This window comes from Lactuca serriola, chromosome 8, assembly GCF_051521515.1.
Source record: "Lactuca serriola cultivar US96UC23 chromosome 8, Lser_US96UC23_V15, whole genome shotgun sequence".
Classification (NCBI taxonomy): domain Eukaryota; kingdom Viridiplantae; phylum Streptophyta; class Magnoliopsida; order Asterales; family Asteraceae; genus Lactuca; species Lactuca serriola.
In genome coordinates this window covers 191,636,294-191,647,817 of record NC_136415.1, presented here as the reverse complement: position 1 = coordinate 191,647,817, position 11,524 = coordinate 191,636,294, and the positions used below count along the sequence as shown (strand labels likewise).

Here is an 11,524-nt window from a genome sequence, read left to right as displayed (position 1 = left end):
TCCTTGCTGGCAATCCCCAAGAGGTAAAAAGCTCCTAGCTTGATCATCTTATCTTATAGATTTAGCCATTTCTACATTTAGGGCATTTTTGTTCCCAACTATGATGATTCTTGAGCATGGCATGATTTTAAATGAATAAGTCACCCTTTTAGACCCAATGAGGGGTCTTGAGTCATAAAAATGTGGTCTTGATGCTTAGTGTTTCCCCATGCATGCTCTAGAAGGTCTTAAGGTGTTAAGAAGTTGGGATTTTGTGTATTAAGCACTAAATGAGCATGCAAAGTCATGAAGTTGGATACTTTATGACTCTTAGTGTTATTTTGGCCTTGGATTTGAAATTGGGATGTGAAAGATTAATTCATTAAGCTCTTATTGAGGAAAAAGTAATTAGGTACATATGTCGTGCGTAACCTAGCATACGCCGCACATATGGAGTCAAACACCTGACTCCAGTTAAAGCCTGAGTACGCCTAGGATAGAAGCTGAGTATACCCCACGTACTCAGTTAAGTGGACCGAGTTGACTTGTTGACCTTGACGTTTAACCAGAGTTTTGACCATGTTGACCTAACGGTATTTTAGGTTTTCTGTGCTTATTAATTGAGATTAGGTCCTTGGTTTTGGTTAGGTGATCGTTGAGTCGATTTTCGGGGCAAAGATTTATTCTGCTTGCATTCAGAAAGAGAGGTGAGTTTTCCTCATTTCATCCATGGGTCAAAGAAACCAATGTCGATCCAGTAGATTATTTATCCGGGTTAGGATGGTGATATGATAGTTTGTAGTTGTACAATAGATCAGTATGCCAATATAAATTTGTTGGCTCTGTGTTTATGTTTATTTGTTGCATATGTTGACATGTTGTGTTAGGTTGAGGCGGTCCTGCTTTGTGTTGTAGGCCAAGCCACCTTGGGATTACCGAATAAGTTGTAGCCCCTGCGAGTGGGTCCAGTTAGGCTGGTGGCCTGTGGAGCGGTTTAGATAGGCTGTGGGCCCTGCGAGGTGGTCAAATAATGCCAAAGGTTCGTAGAGCTGTCCAGATAGGCTGTAGGCCCTGCAAGGCGGTTCAATCAGGCTGGCTGGTCATATTATATGCTTATTTGATATGTTGTGTACCGGTACTTTGGGGGAACTCACTAAGCTTTAGCTTACAGTTTTTAGTTTATCGTTTCAGGTATTTCAGAGGATTGTGGGAAGGTAAAGGCGTGATCGTACACAACTTCCTATTTTTATGCCTCTGGGTCTTAGGAAAACTCTGATTCGAAATAATGGTTTTCAAACAATGACTCTTTTTGTAAACAATATTGATTCATGGTTGTTTTGAAAATTTTAAATTTATTGTGATTTTTCAAGTGTTACAACTTGGTATCCGATCCTTGGTTTAAGAGAATTTGATGAACATTCGTGTGAATCCAAACTCAAACTAGCTAACTGTAAAAGTTTTTAAACTGATTTTCAAAAATTTGGTTTCAAAAACAACCAAGCAAGGATGCGATGTGTACGATTAGTTGGAGCAAAAAAGTATACCCCAAGTATGTACACTGTTATCTGATATTATGTTTATGTTAGAACAACATGCTAGTTGTAGGATAGGGATCTTCAGGAATTACATGATAGAATTGCCTGATATATGATGCCTTATTTCATATAAATTTTTCTTGCTAATTGTTGTATGACTCTTTCGGGTGTAAACTAACTATTAATTAAATACGTTAAGTCACATGCTGCATGGGTTAAATAATTTTATAGTAAAGGATTTGGTCATACTGTGCAGCTCTTGTCTGAGTCCAACTATTGTAGATTTGAATCTTTTAATCTAAGATTATTTAAGTTATGTTGCATGTGATTGTATTCATGCAGTAGTTAACTGGAACCAATAGGGGTCGTTTGGCAGTTGGTAGTATGGTGACGTGTGGATCCTAGGATAGCATAGGGAGTACCTAGTGCTCATGATGCGCTTTTAGGAAGTGTTGGAAGTTCCACGGATGAGTTATTTGTAAGTAGCCAGATAGTTGAGGAATGTCTAGCCTTTCTTTAGGGAGTGAGAATAGGATGTATGTGTATCCTAGTTCTTATATCTGTTTGGGTGGTTATGATGATTGTTGAAACAAATACGGGTAGGTGTGGATGGTTATATGGGCGCGTATTACTGTAACCACAGGAACCGTACGCGTCTCAAGGAAGTCAAAATCCCCGAGGGTTCGTATGTATGGGATGGTTGTGATTATATGTGTATTGTGGAATTTCTAATGCATTTTGGTTCGTTTCTATTATGTAGTTCACCAGGGGACCGGGTTCAGGATCTGGAGCTAATGGTCAAGATAGGTTAGGGTTGACTATTGATCAAATATGGGAGATGATTACCGTGGAGGTTTTATAGATATTGAAGGAGGAATTTTATGGTAGCATGGACCGGATCACTGGCAGGCTAATTTCCATGTTCGAGGAGCGAACTTCATCTTTGCAAACTCTAAGAGGTGCTATTGAGATGACTATTATGGGAGATCTTGATGCAGGGACAAGTCTCCAAAAGAGAAGGAGGACTCATTCAGTGAAGGACGAAGAGGCTGAGGCTACTAACTTAGGTAATGGGAGTTAAGGGAGCTATTATATATGCGGGAAGTATGGGGGAACCCACGGCTTTGCTTGTCACAAGTTCAAATGCTATAAGTGCGTAGAGAGAGGGCATGTCTTCCATTACTGCAAGAGGCATCAGATATGTTTCCAATTTCACTAGTCGGGTCATCTAAAACCTGACCGTCCTACATGGGTAGCTGAGAGAGTGCAAGCCCAGATTTCCAGAGTCCTGTGGGAGGTCAAGGTTGAAGCGCAAAAAATTACAGGTATGAAATTTTGAAACTCGGTTTGATTTTGAATGGTTAGCCAGTCGTACATTAGTTTTTAGAATTATAATGCTAGCATATATAGGCCATAACGGGTCAGAGTTATGTCTTGGAAATATTTGGGATATCTTATTCAATTGATTTGATTCCTATCCCCATGAGGAATGTATGTGCAATAGTGGGGATGGAATGGATGAGCAGTTTTGGTGTGATGACAGACCGTGAGGGTCAGTGGGAGGTGGTTCGAACCCCAAGTGGGGGAGAAATAGTTAACTATGGGGAGGATACCAGGACCGAGTCAACTTTTTCTCTGCTTCCAGGGCTTGAAAGTACATTCGAGTTAGGGCGTAGGTTTTGGTTTCAGATGTGCCAGTCGTTAGGATGTTTGTTGATGTGTTTTCGGAGGAGTTACCCGGTGTGCCTCCCTAGAGGCAGGTTGATTTCAGGATCGACCTAGTGCCAAGTGCAGCTTCGATTGCCAAGGCACCATATAGTTTGGCACTGCCTGAGATGCATGAGTTATCCTATCAGTTATTGGAGCCTTTAGGCTAGCAGTTCATAAGATGGAGTAGTTGGTCGTGGGGAGCACCGATATTGTTCGTCAAGAAGAAGTATGGTTCACACTGGATGTGCATTGATTACCGGGAGTTAAACAAATTGACGGTGAAGAACCATTATCTACTTCTGTATATTGACAACCTCTTTGATCAGTTGTAGGGTGCGTCTTGGTTCTCCAAGATCGATTTGAGGTCGAGTATCATCAGGTGAGGATTAGGGAGGAGGACGTGGAGAAGACAACATTTCAGATTCGTTATGGGCATTACGATTTCGTGGTGATGCCATTTAGGCTCATCAATCCGCTTGTGGTGTTTTATGGACTTGATGAATCGAGTATGTAGGCCGATGCTCAATCGATCAGTTATTGTTTTTATTGATGACATATTGGTGTATTCCAAGACCAAAGAGCAGCATGATGAGCACCTTCGAGAACTTTTGGGAGTGCAGAGGCGAGAACAGTTGTATGCTAAGTTCTTGAAGTGTGAATTTTGGTTACGAGTGGTACAGTTCTTCGACCTTCTCATTAACATAACGGGATTTTAGTCGATACGACCAAGATTTAGGCTGTGATGTAGTGGATGGTTACGAAGTCTCCCTTGGAGATCAGGAGTTTATTAGACTTAGTAGGATATTATCAGATATTTATCCAAGATTTCTCTAAGATTGTTGTACCCCTTACTCATCTGACGAGGAAGGGTGTGAATTTCCCATGGGGCCTTGAGTAGTAGAAGGCATTTGAGACACTGCGACAAAGATTATGAGAGGCCCTAGTGTTGACCTTTCTAGAGGGTTTTGAGGATTTCGTTGTATTTTGTGTTGACCCTTCGAGAGGGTATTGAGGATTTCGGTAGCTGAATCCGCATGAGGCACGATATCCTACTCATGATCTTGAGTTGGGGGCAGTAGTCTTTGCCCTCAAGTTTTGGAGAAATTATCTGTATGAGGTCTAGTATACTATTCACATAGATCACAAGAGTTTGTGATATCTGATGGACTAGCCGAACCTAATCATGAAGCAGCGCAGGTGGCTTGACATGGCCAAGGATTATGAATTCGAGATTCTTTACCGTCTGGGTAAAGTGAATATGGTCGTGGATGCTTTGAGCCTCAAGTCTACTGGATCTTCAGGTAGGGATATGTGTATGAGGATATCCATTGATTCTCCACTTTTGGATTTGATCAGAGTAGACAAGAAGAAGGAATTAAGAAGGATAAATGGAAAAAGAAGAGGATCATGGGTGAGATTGATAGGTTTTTCACCGATAGTTAGGGATTGTTGACCCGGTGTGATCAGGTTTCGTTTTCTATTGGGATTAGAAAAATAGATTTGAAGGAGGCTCATAAGTCTTGCTCTTTGATACACCCGAGAGCCACCAAGATGTATCAGGATTTGAGACTAAGTTACTGGTGGCCGTGTATGAAGAGGGAGATAGCTTGGTACATTGAGAGGTACTTAACTTATAGGATGGTCAAGGCCGAGCATCAGAGGCCGCATGGACGGTTGTAGCCTTTGGAGGTTCCCATGTGGAAGTGGGAATAGATCACCATGGATTTTATCACCAAGCTACTGAAGAATGTCAAGGCTTTTGATGCTATCTGGGTGATCATGGATCAACTGACCAAGAGTGCCCACTTTTTTGCCATCCGGGAGAGCTCCTTGGCCAAAATTTGGCTGATGTGTATGTTTGTGAGAATGTTGCTCGTTATGGGGTTTTGGTTTCCATTATATCAGATCAAGATGTTCGGGTCACTTCCCGATTATGGCAGAAGTTCCACGAGGAACTAGGTACGAGGCTACATTTAAACACTGCTTATTATTCGTAGACTGATGGCTAAAGTGAGCGGACTATCCGGACACTTGTAGATATGTTGCGGGCTTGTGTCATAGAATTTAGTGGGTGTTGGAATTCCTACATACCTCTTGTAGAGTTTTCCTATAACAACAACTATCACTTCAGCGTTGGTGCACCATCCTTTGAGCTTATGTATGGTCGAAGATGTCGTACCCTAGATTTTTGGGGGGAGGTTGGTCATTGAGTCATGGGGAGGATTGATGTAGTCCTCCAGACTATAGAGCTCATCCAACAGATCCGACAAAGATTTCAGATAGCTCAAAGTCCGCAGAAGAGCTTTCCCGACCGACATCGATCAGAGTTAGAGTTCCAGGTTGGCGATATCTTACTACTGAAGGTCTCACCCTAGAAGGGTGTGATACGCTTTAGGAAAAGGGGAAAATTGGGTCCCCTGTATATTTGATCGTTCCGTGTGATCGCCAGGTTAGGCAGGGTGGCCTACCGGTTCAATTTTCTGAGTGAGCTCAGTCAGATCCACAACACTTTCCATGTTTTGTAGTTGTAGAAGTATGTGTTGGACGATGAGAAAGTGGTCCCTTTGGATGTTATTAAGGTCGATTAGAGCCTAAATTATATTGAGAGCCTGGTAGCGATAGTGGAGAGAAAGATGAAGGTCCTACGCAAAAATGAGATACCTTCGGTAAAGGTTCAGTGGCAACATCAGAGGGGCTGCAAGTGGACCTGGGAGCTGGAGGTGCAGATGCGGGAGCATTATCCATAATTATTCGCAACACCTGACTTCGAGGATGAAGTCTAGTTCAAGTGGGGAGAATTGCAACATCCTAATAATGAGGTATTTCCAAAATTAACTCTTAAGTTTGAAGGTATATGATTTTTAGTCGTTATAATGAGTTTGTTTGCAAAATGGTCCCTTAGTGGCATTTTTTCAAAATCAGGGCAAGGCTTAGTGCGTTGGATGTACATTGTGTACGCAGGGCGTACATGTGCGGGCATAAGTACATTGTGCATAACCCGTGTATGTCGGGTGTATGTGAAGAATCCTCAAACCCTAATTTTTAGGGTTTGGTCCATATGTAATTATTATCAACTCCTCATTTTTCATTCCCTCATCTGCCCCAACATGAGAAAACGTCCCTCTAGCTAACCCTAATTAAGAAGAGTGAATCTTGAGCTCATTTTTGTGTTTTGGTAGTATTCTTGAAAAAAAAAAGAATGTGGTGGAAAGACTTTGGAGCTTGGAAGCAACTTGGATCTGAATTCTCTCCTTTATAGCAACATCCAAGAGGTAAAAAGCTTCAAGCTTGATCATCTTACCTTATAGATCTAGCCATTTCTTCATTTAGGGTATATTTGGTACCAACTATGATGATTCTTGAGCATGGCAAGCTCTTAACCGGATACATCGTCCTTTCAGACCCAATGAGGGGTCTTGATTCATAAAAATGTGGTCTTGATTCTTAGTTTTTCCCCATGCATGCCCTCGAAGGTCTTAAGGTGTTAAGAAGTTGGGATTTTATGTACTAAGCAATTAATGGGCATGTGAAGTCATGAAGTTGGAAACTTTATGACTCTTAATGGTATTTTGAACTTGGATCCAAAATTATGACGTGAGAGCTAATTGCATTAAGTTATTATTAAGGAAAAAAAGGATTTTTGTCACACCCCAAAACCGAGAACGGCGGAAACGTTCTGGGGCGGAGGACGTCATGTAATGTATTATAACAATGCAAAGTAGTAAACAAGCAACAACATCATCCATTGCATTAATAGTATAATTTTAGTTACAAGTGTTATTTCATAATATAAGACAACATAATGAATAATCAAAATAAAATAGGAGTCTTGATTTCTCCGTTTTCACAAAACCTGGTCGTCGTACCTGTCTATTTGTGACCTGAGAATACAAGTTATTTTGAAAGCAAGTATCAGCCAAAAAGCTGGTGAATTCTTAAGTATTAATGTGTCTTTGATTTGTAAAACTTTAAAGTAATGACTTGTAAACCTTTGGAAAAAGACTGTAGAAGTATGAACTGTTTGAAAGCAATTGAAAGCGTTTGAATACCCTAGCAAATCCCTATGATTTCTATTAGTATAAAGATTAGCCTTCTACCAAGACTCAAATGTATGGAAAGTAGTTTTCTACCAAGACTCAAATGTATGGAAAGTAGTCTTCTACCAAGACTCAAATGTATGGAAAGTAGTCTTCTACAAAGACTCAAATGTATGGAAAGTAGTCTTTAACCAAGACTCAAATGTTTTGCTATAATAAAGATGGTTTTCCCCTCTATAACTACTATTAACAAAATCAAGTCTACCTCGTTGTTTATGTGAATGTATCACAAAATAAAATTAATAGGAAAAATATAGCCATGTAAGTGTTGTCCTTTTGTATTTGGATCAACTCGACATCGCGACTACCGAAAAGGTATTAACATTGAACATCCGTAGATTGTTCATTTTCCTCTGTAGTTGGCAGCAGGTTTAAGGAATGGTTAGTCCTGTAAAGGTACTCCTAATATAAGTATTAACCGTAGGCATCCGTAGATATTCATTATCCTCTGTATCTAACAACAGGGTGTAGGAATGGTTAGTCCTGTAAAGGTACCCCTAATGTAAGTATCAACCGTAGGCATCCGTAGATGTTCATTACCTTTGTTGCTAATAGGTGGGTGCCGGAATGGTTAGTCCCATCTAGTCATCCTATTGAACTAGGATAGTTAGAACTAATTTACACGTATGGCATGTACTAGCAACTCATCATATAGATTCTAGGTACAAGTATCCATGTAAGTGTATACAAGTAAATGTATTTATGTAAATGTATTCATGTAAGCGTATCTATGTAGACGTATTCATGTAACATGTAATGTATAGTATAGACAGATGAATGAACTGACTCTGGTGTAATTCCTTGTAATAGGAATAATGTTTGGTATCTCCTAACTATCCCTATAATAGTTTACTGGAAGGTAATTGATGTCCAAGAAGGTTTATACACCCTTGCTACACGAGAGTGTGGGAACTGAATGAAGGATGAAATCTATCATATCAATACATATATATATATATATATATATATATATATATATATATATATATATATATATATATATATATATATATATAAGAACATAAGTGTATAGAAATAGTTTCGATCCAGAGGATGAAAAATGGTTTTGTCAGACATTTAAGAGTTTTGAACAATAACTAACAATGACTTGATGTCATTTTAATAAACATTTCAAAAGTATATCCTTTGATAACAAAGTATAACAGAGTTTTGAACAATAACTAACAATGACTTGATGTCATTATAATAAACATTTCAAAAGTATATCCTTTGATAACAAAGTATAACAGAGTTTTGTAAAAACCTTTATAAAGTTTAACAACTAAGAAAGATGACTTGATGTTAGTTTGCAAAACGTTTTAGAAAGCCATTTACAGAAGTCTGTTTGGTAAAACAACTTAAAGTGTAGTAAATCCTTTAGTATGTTGGTTATTAATCACATAGCTGATATAATAACTAGCATGATTCAACCTGTATCCCCCCCATTAAAGCATTTTAAAAACATTTAGAAACATTTAAAAGGTTAATTCAAGGGGTATGAACTCACCTGTAGATGGTGGTTTGAATGAACTGAACGGTGTAGGATTGCTAAGTGTCAAGTGAAAACTTGCACACACCCAAAGATCCTAGTTAACATATAATCACACATATATGCACCCAATTAGTCTTAAACTACTAATTGAAAATGTTAAGACATCCTAGAACATGATAAACACCTTATATAAGTGTTATAAGCTCTAAGGATTGCATCTAAGTTGTCGTAGGACAAGGCTAGTCGGTTTAGGGTTCCAAAGGACCCCATTCTAGAGTTTACTCTCCAATACCATAATAACAATGAGTTTACGGTCGTAAACCCTTGAGTTTACGGCCGTAAGCTCCTAAGCCTTAGTTTATTTGGTGTTTCGAAGTCTTACATGTCCCTTAGAAGTATTGCTACTTGATGGCTTAGTCCTTGGAAGCGATTAGGGCACCTTTCAACTCCTTTGAGGAGTTCATGGCCCTAGAACCAAATACCTTAGAGATTACGGCCGTAATCTCTCATGGGTATGGTGTTTTTGGTGTTTTCAAGTCCCTAACTTAACTAGGAATGAATCTAGGCTAGTGTCCAAGGCTTATGAAGGGTGAAAACACATTTTGGCACTCTTGATTGGGGTTCACGGTCCAAGAACTTCTTGGGCCGTGAACACCTTACTCTTGGTGTTCTTGGGGTGTTTTCTAGTCCTACATACATTAGGGTACGAGTCTAGGCTAGTTTCATTGCAAAAGGAAAGGACTAGGGCACTCTTTTGTCCCTTAAAGAAGGGTTTACGGTCCAAGATGTTCTTGGGCTGTAAACTCTTTGATCTTGTTGTTTTGATATGATTTCTAGGTTATTAGACACATATCAAGCCCTATAATACACTTAGATAGAAGTACTCACGATTTGGGACGAAAGGCTGAAGATCCGTGAGAGAATTTGGCTTTTCTCTAGTTGGAAATGGAACAAATGAATAAATATGGCTAAGGACCATATATATACCCGTAGGGTTTTGGACCGCAAACTCCATAATCGGGTCGTATAATTCCAATTTCTTGGAGTATGAAATGTCATTGTTGCATAATAACCCTAAGAACATCCCCTCTCCTGGCATCCCCTAATGTGTTAATCATAAAGTGTTCAAACTTATTCCAAATCGCCTGAAAGTTAACAGTAACTGTTCTGACTTCTATTGACTTGATATATTGTATAGAATGGAAATTTCGGGTTGTCACATCATCCCCCCGTTAGAGGAAATTTCGTCCCAAAATTAGAATTTAGGTAAAGGGGTAGGCATGAATAATCAAGCAAGGAGGTGGGAAAACTTCCTAATCAATTTGTTCTCGTGCTCATAAGTGAAACCGGGTCCTTGATTGGTATTCCAACGAACCTTCACTAATGGGAGACGGTGTTTGCTTGGTCCGCTTGACCACTCGGTCGAGGGTCACTACAGTTCTTCCACGAAGGCGAGGATCTCTTTGATCTTGATCTCGTTGAGTAGACTTACGAGAGTCCTAACGGAAAGGTAGAGTTTCAAGTTCGAGACGTGAAGTGTAAAATGTACGTTACTGAGTTTGTGGTGTAAGTTGGGTTTGTGAGTTGCAGGACCGATTCTGGCAAGAATCTCGGAGGTCCTAACTATTCTGGATTTGGCTTACCACACTTTCCGAAGCGTATCAAGCCTTCCCAGAGTGAGATTTCCAAATCGATTTGGCCTCTCACTTGAAATTCCAAGGTTTTCTTCCTCTTGCTTGTCTTTCCAATCAAGGGTCACTCCCTTCTGAGTCAAAGTCATAAGAGTTTTCATAATCCGCAAGGAGTTCTTAATGAACTCGCGACAATAGGTCAGCGAGACCTAAAATTTGGCGAATTCCTGTCGGCATCCTCGGTGTTGATAAATTCTCAGCGGTTTTGATTTTTTTGGAAGAGTCCTCAAGAATTCCCACATTGCTGGTAATGTGTCCTAGGAATTCGACTCTGCAAATCTAAAACTCGCATTTTAGAGAACTTCGCGTAAAGCTCCTCTGATCGTAATGTTTCCAAGGTTTGTTGTAGATGCTCTTTATGATTTCCTTCTTACTACGAGAGTAGATAAGTAAGTCATTGATAAGGACAATGACGAACTGATCCAAGTAAGAATGGCATACCCTATTCATTAAGTTCATGAATATTACGGGTGTATTAGTCCTATCCGAGAGGTATCACTACGGACTCGTAGTGTCCGCATCGAGTTTGGAAGGTTGTCTTCGGGACATCCTCCATAAAAAATCGTAACTGATGAGGTTCGGACCTCAGACCTATTTCTGAAAAGTAAATAGTTCCTTGCGGTGGGTCAACCAATTCATCTATGTGTGGCAGAAGGTAATAATTTCTAATGGAAGTTCCGTCAAGGTATGCACCACGAGGACTTCCCAGGGTATCACCCATCCTAGTATTACCCTCGCCCAAGCACGCTTAACTGCGGAGTTCTGATGGGGTCCGGTGCATTAGTTCTGTTATGATTGCACCTACTGAAGTCTATCTTCTTGAAGAATAAGACTTGAGCTCTCAAAGGTGAGTAGCTTGGTCTTATCATTCTATTGTTGAGTAGTTGTTAAGTTGTCCGAACAGTTCTTGTATCTCCGCTGGTGTGAGGGCGTAGGGCGATCGGTTTACAGGAGTCGCATTGGGTCCTAAGTTTGTTCGCACGACGATGCGTTCACTCGTAGTCTCGGGCAGTTCTCCGT

General features: G+C 40.0%; 1 pseudogene; it reads right to left on the bottom strand.

Annotated features, from left to right (window-relative positions):
- Positions 1-11,188: 11,188 nt before the first annotated feature.
- LOC145071775 (5S ribosomal RNA) lies at positions 11,189-11,307 on the bottom strand (annotated as a pseudogene).
- Positions 11,308-11,524: the final 217 nt, after the last annotated feature.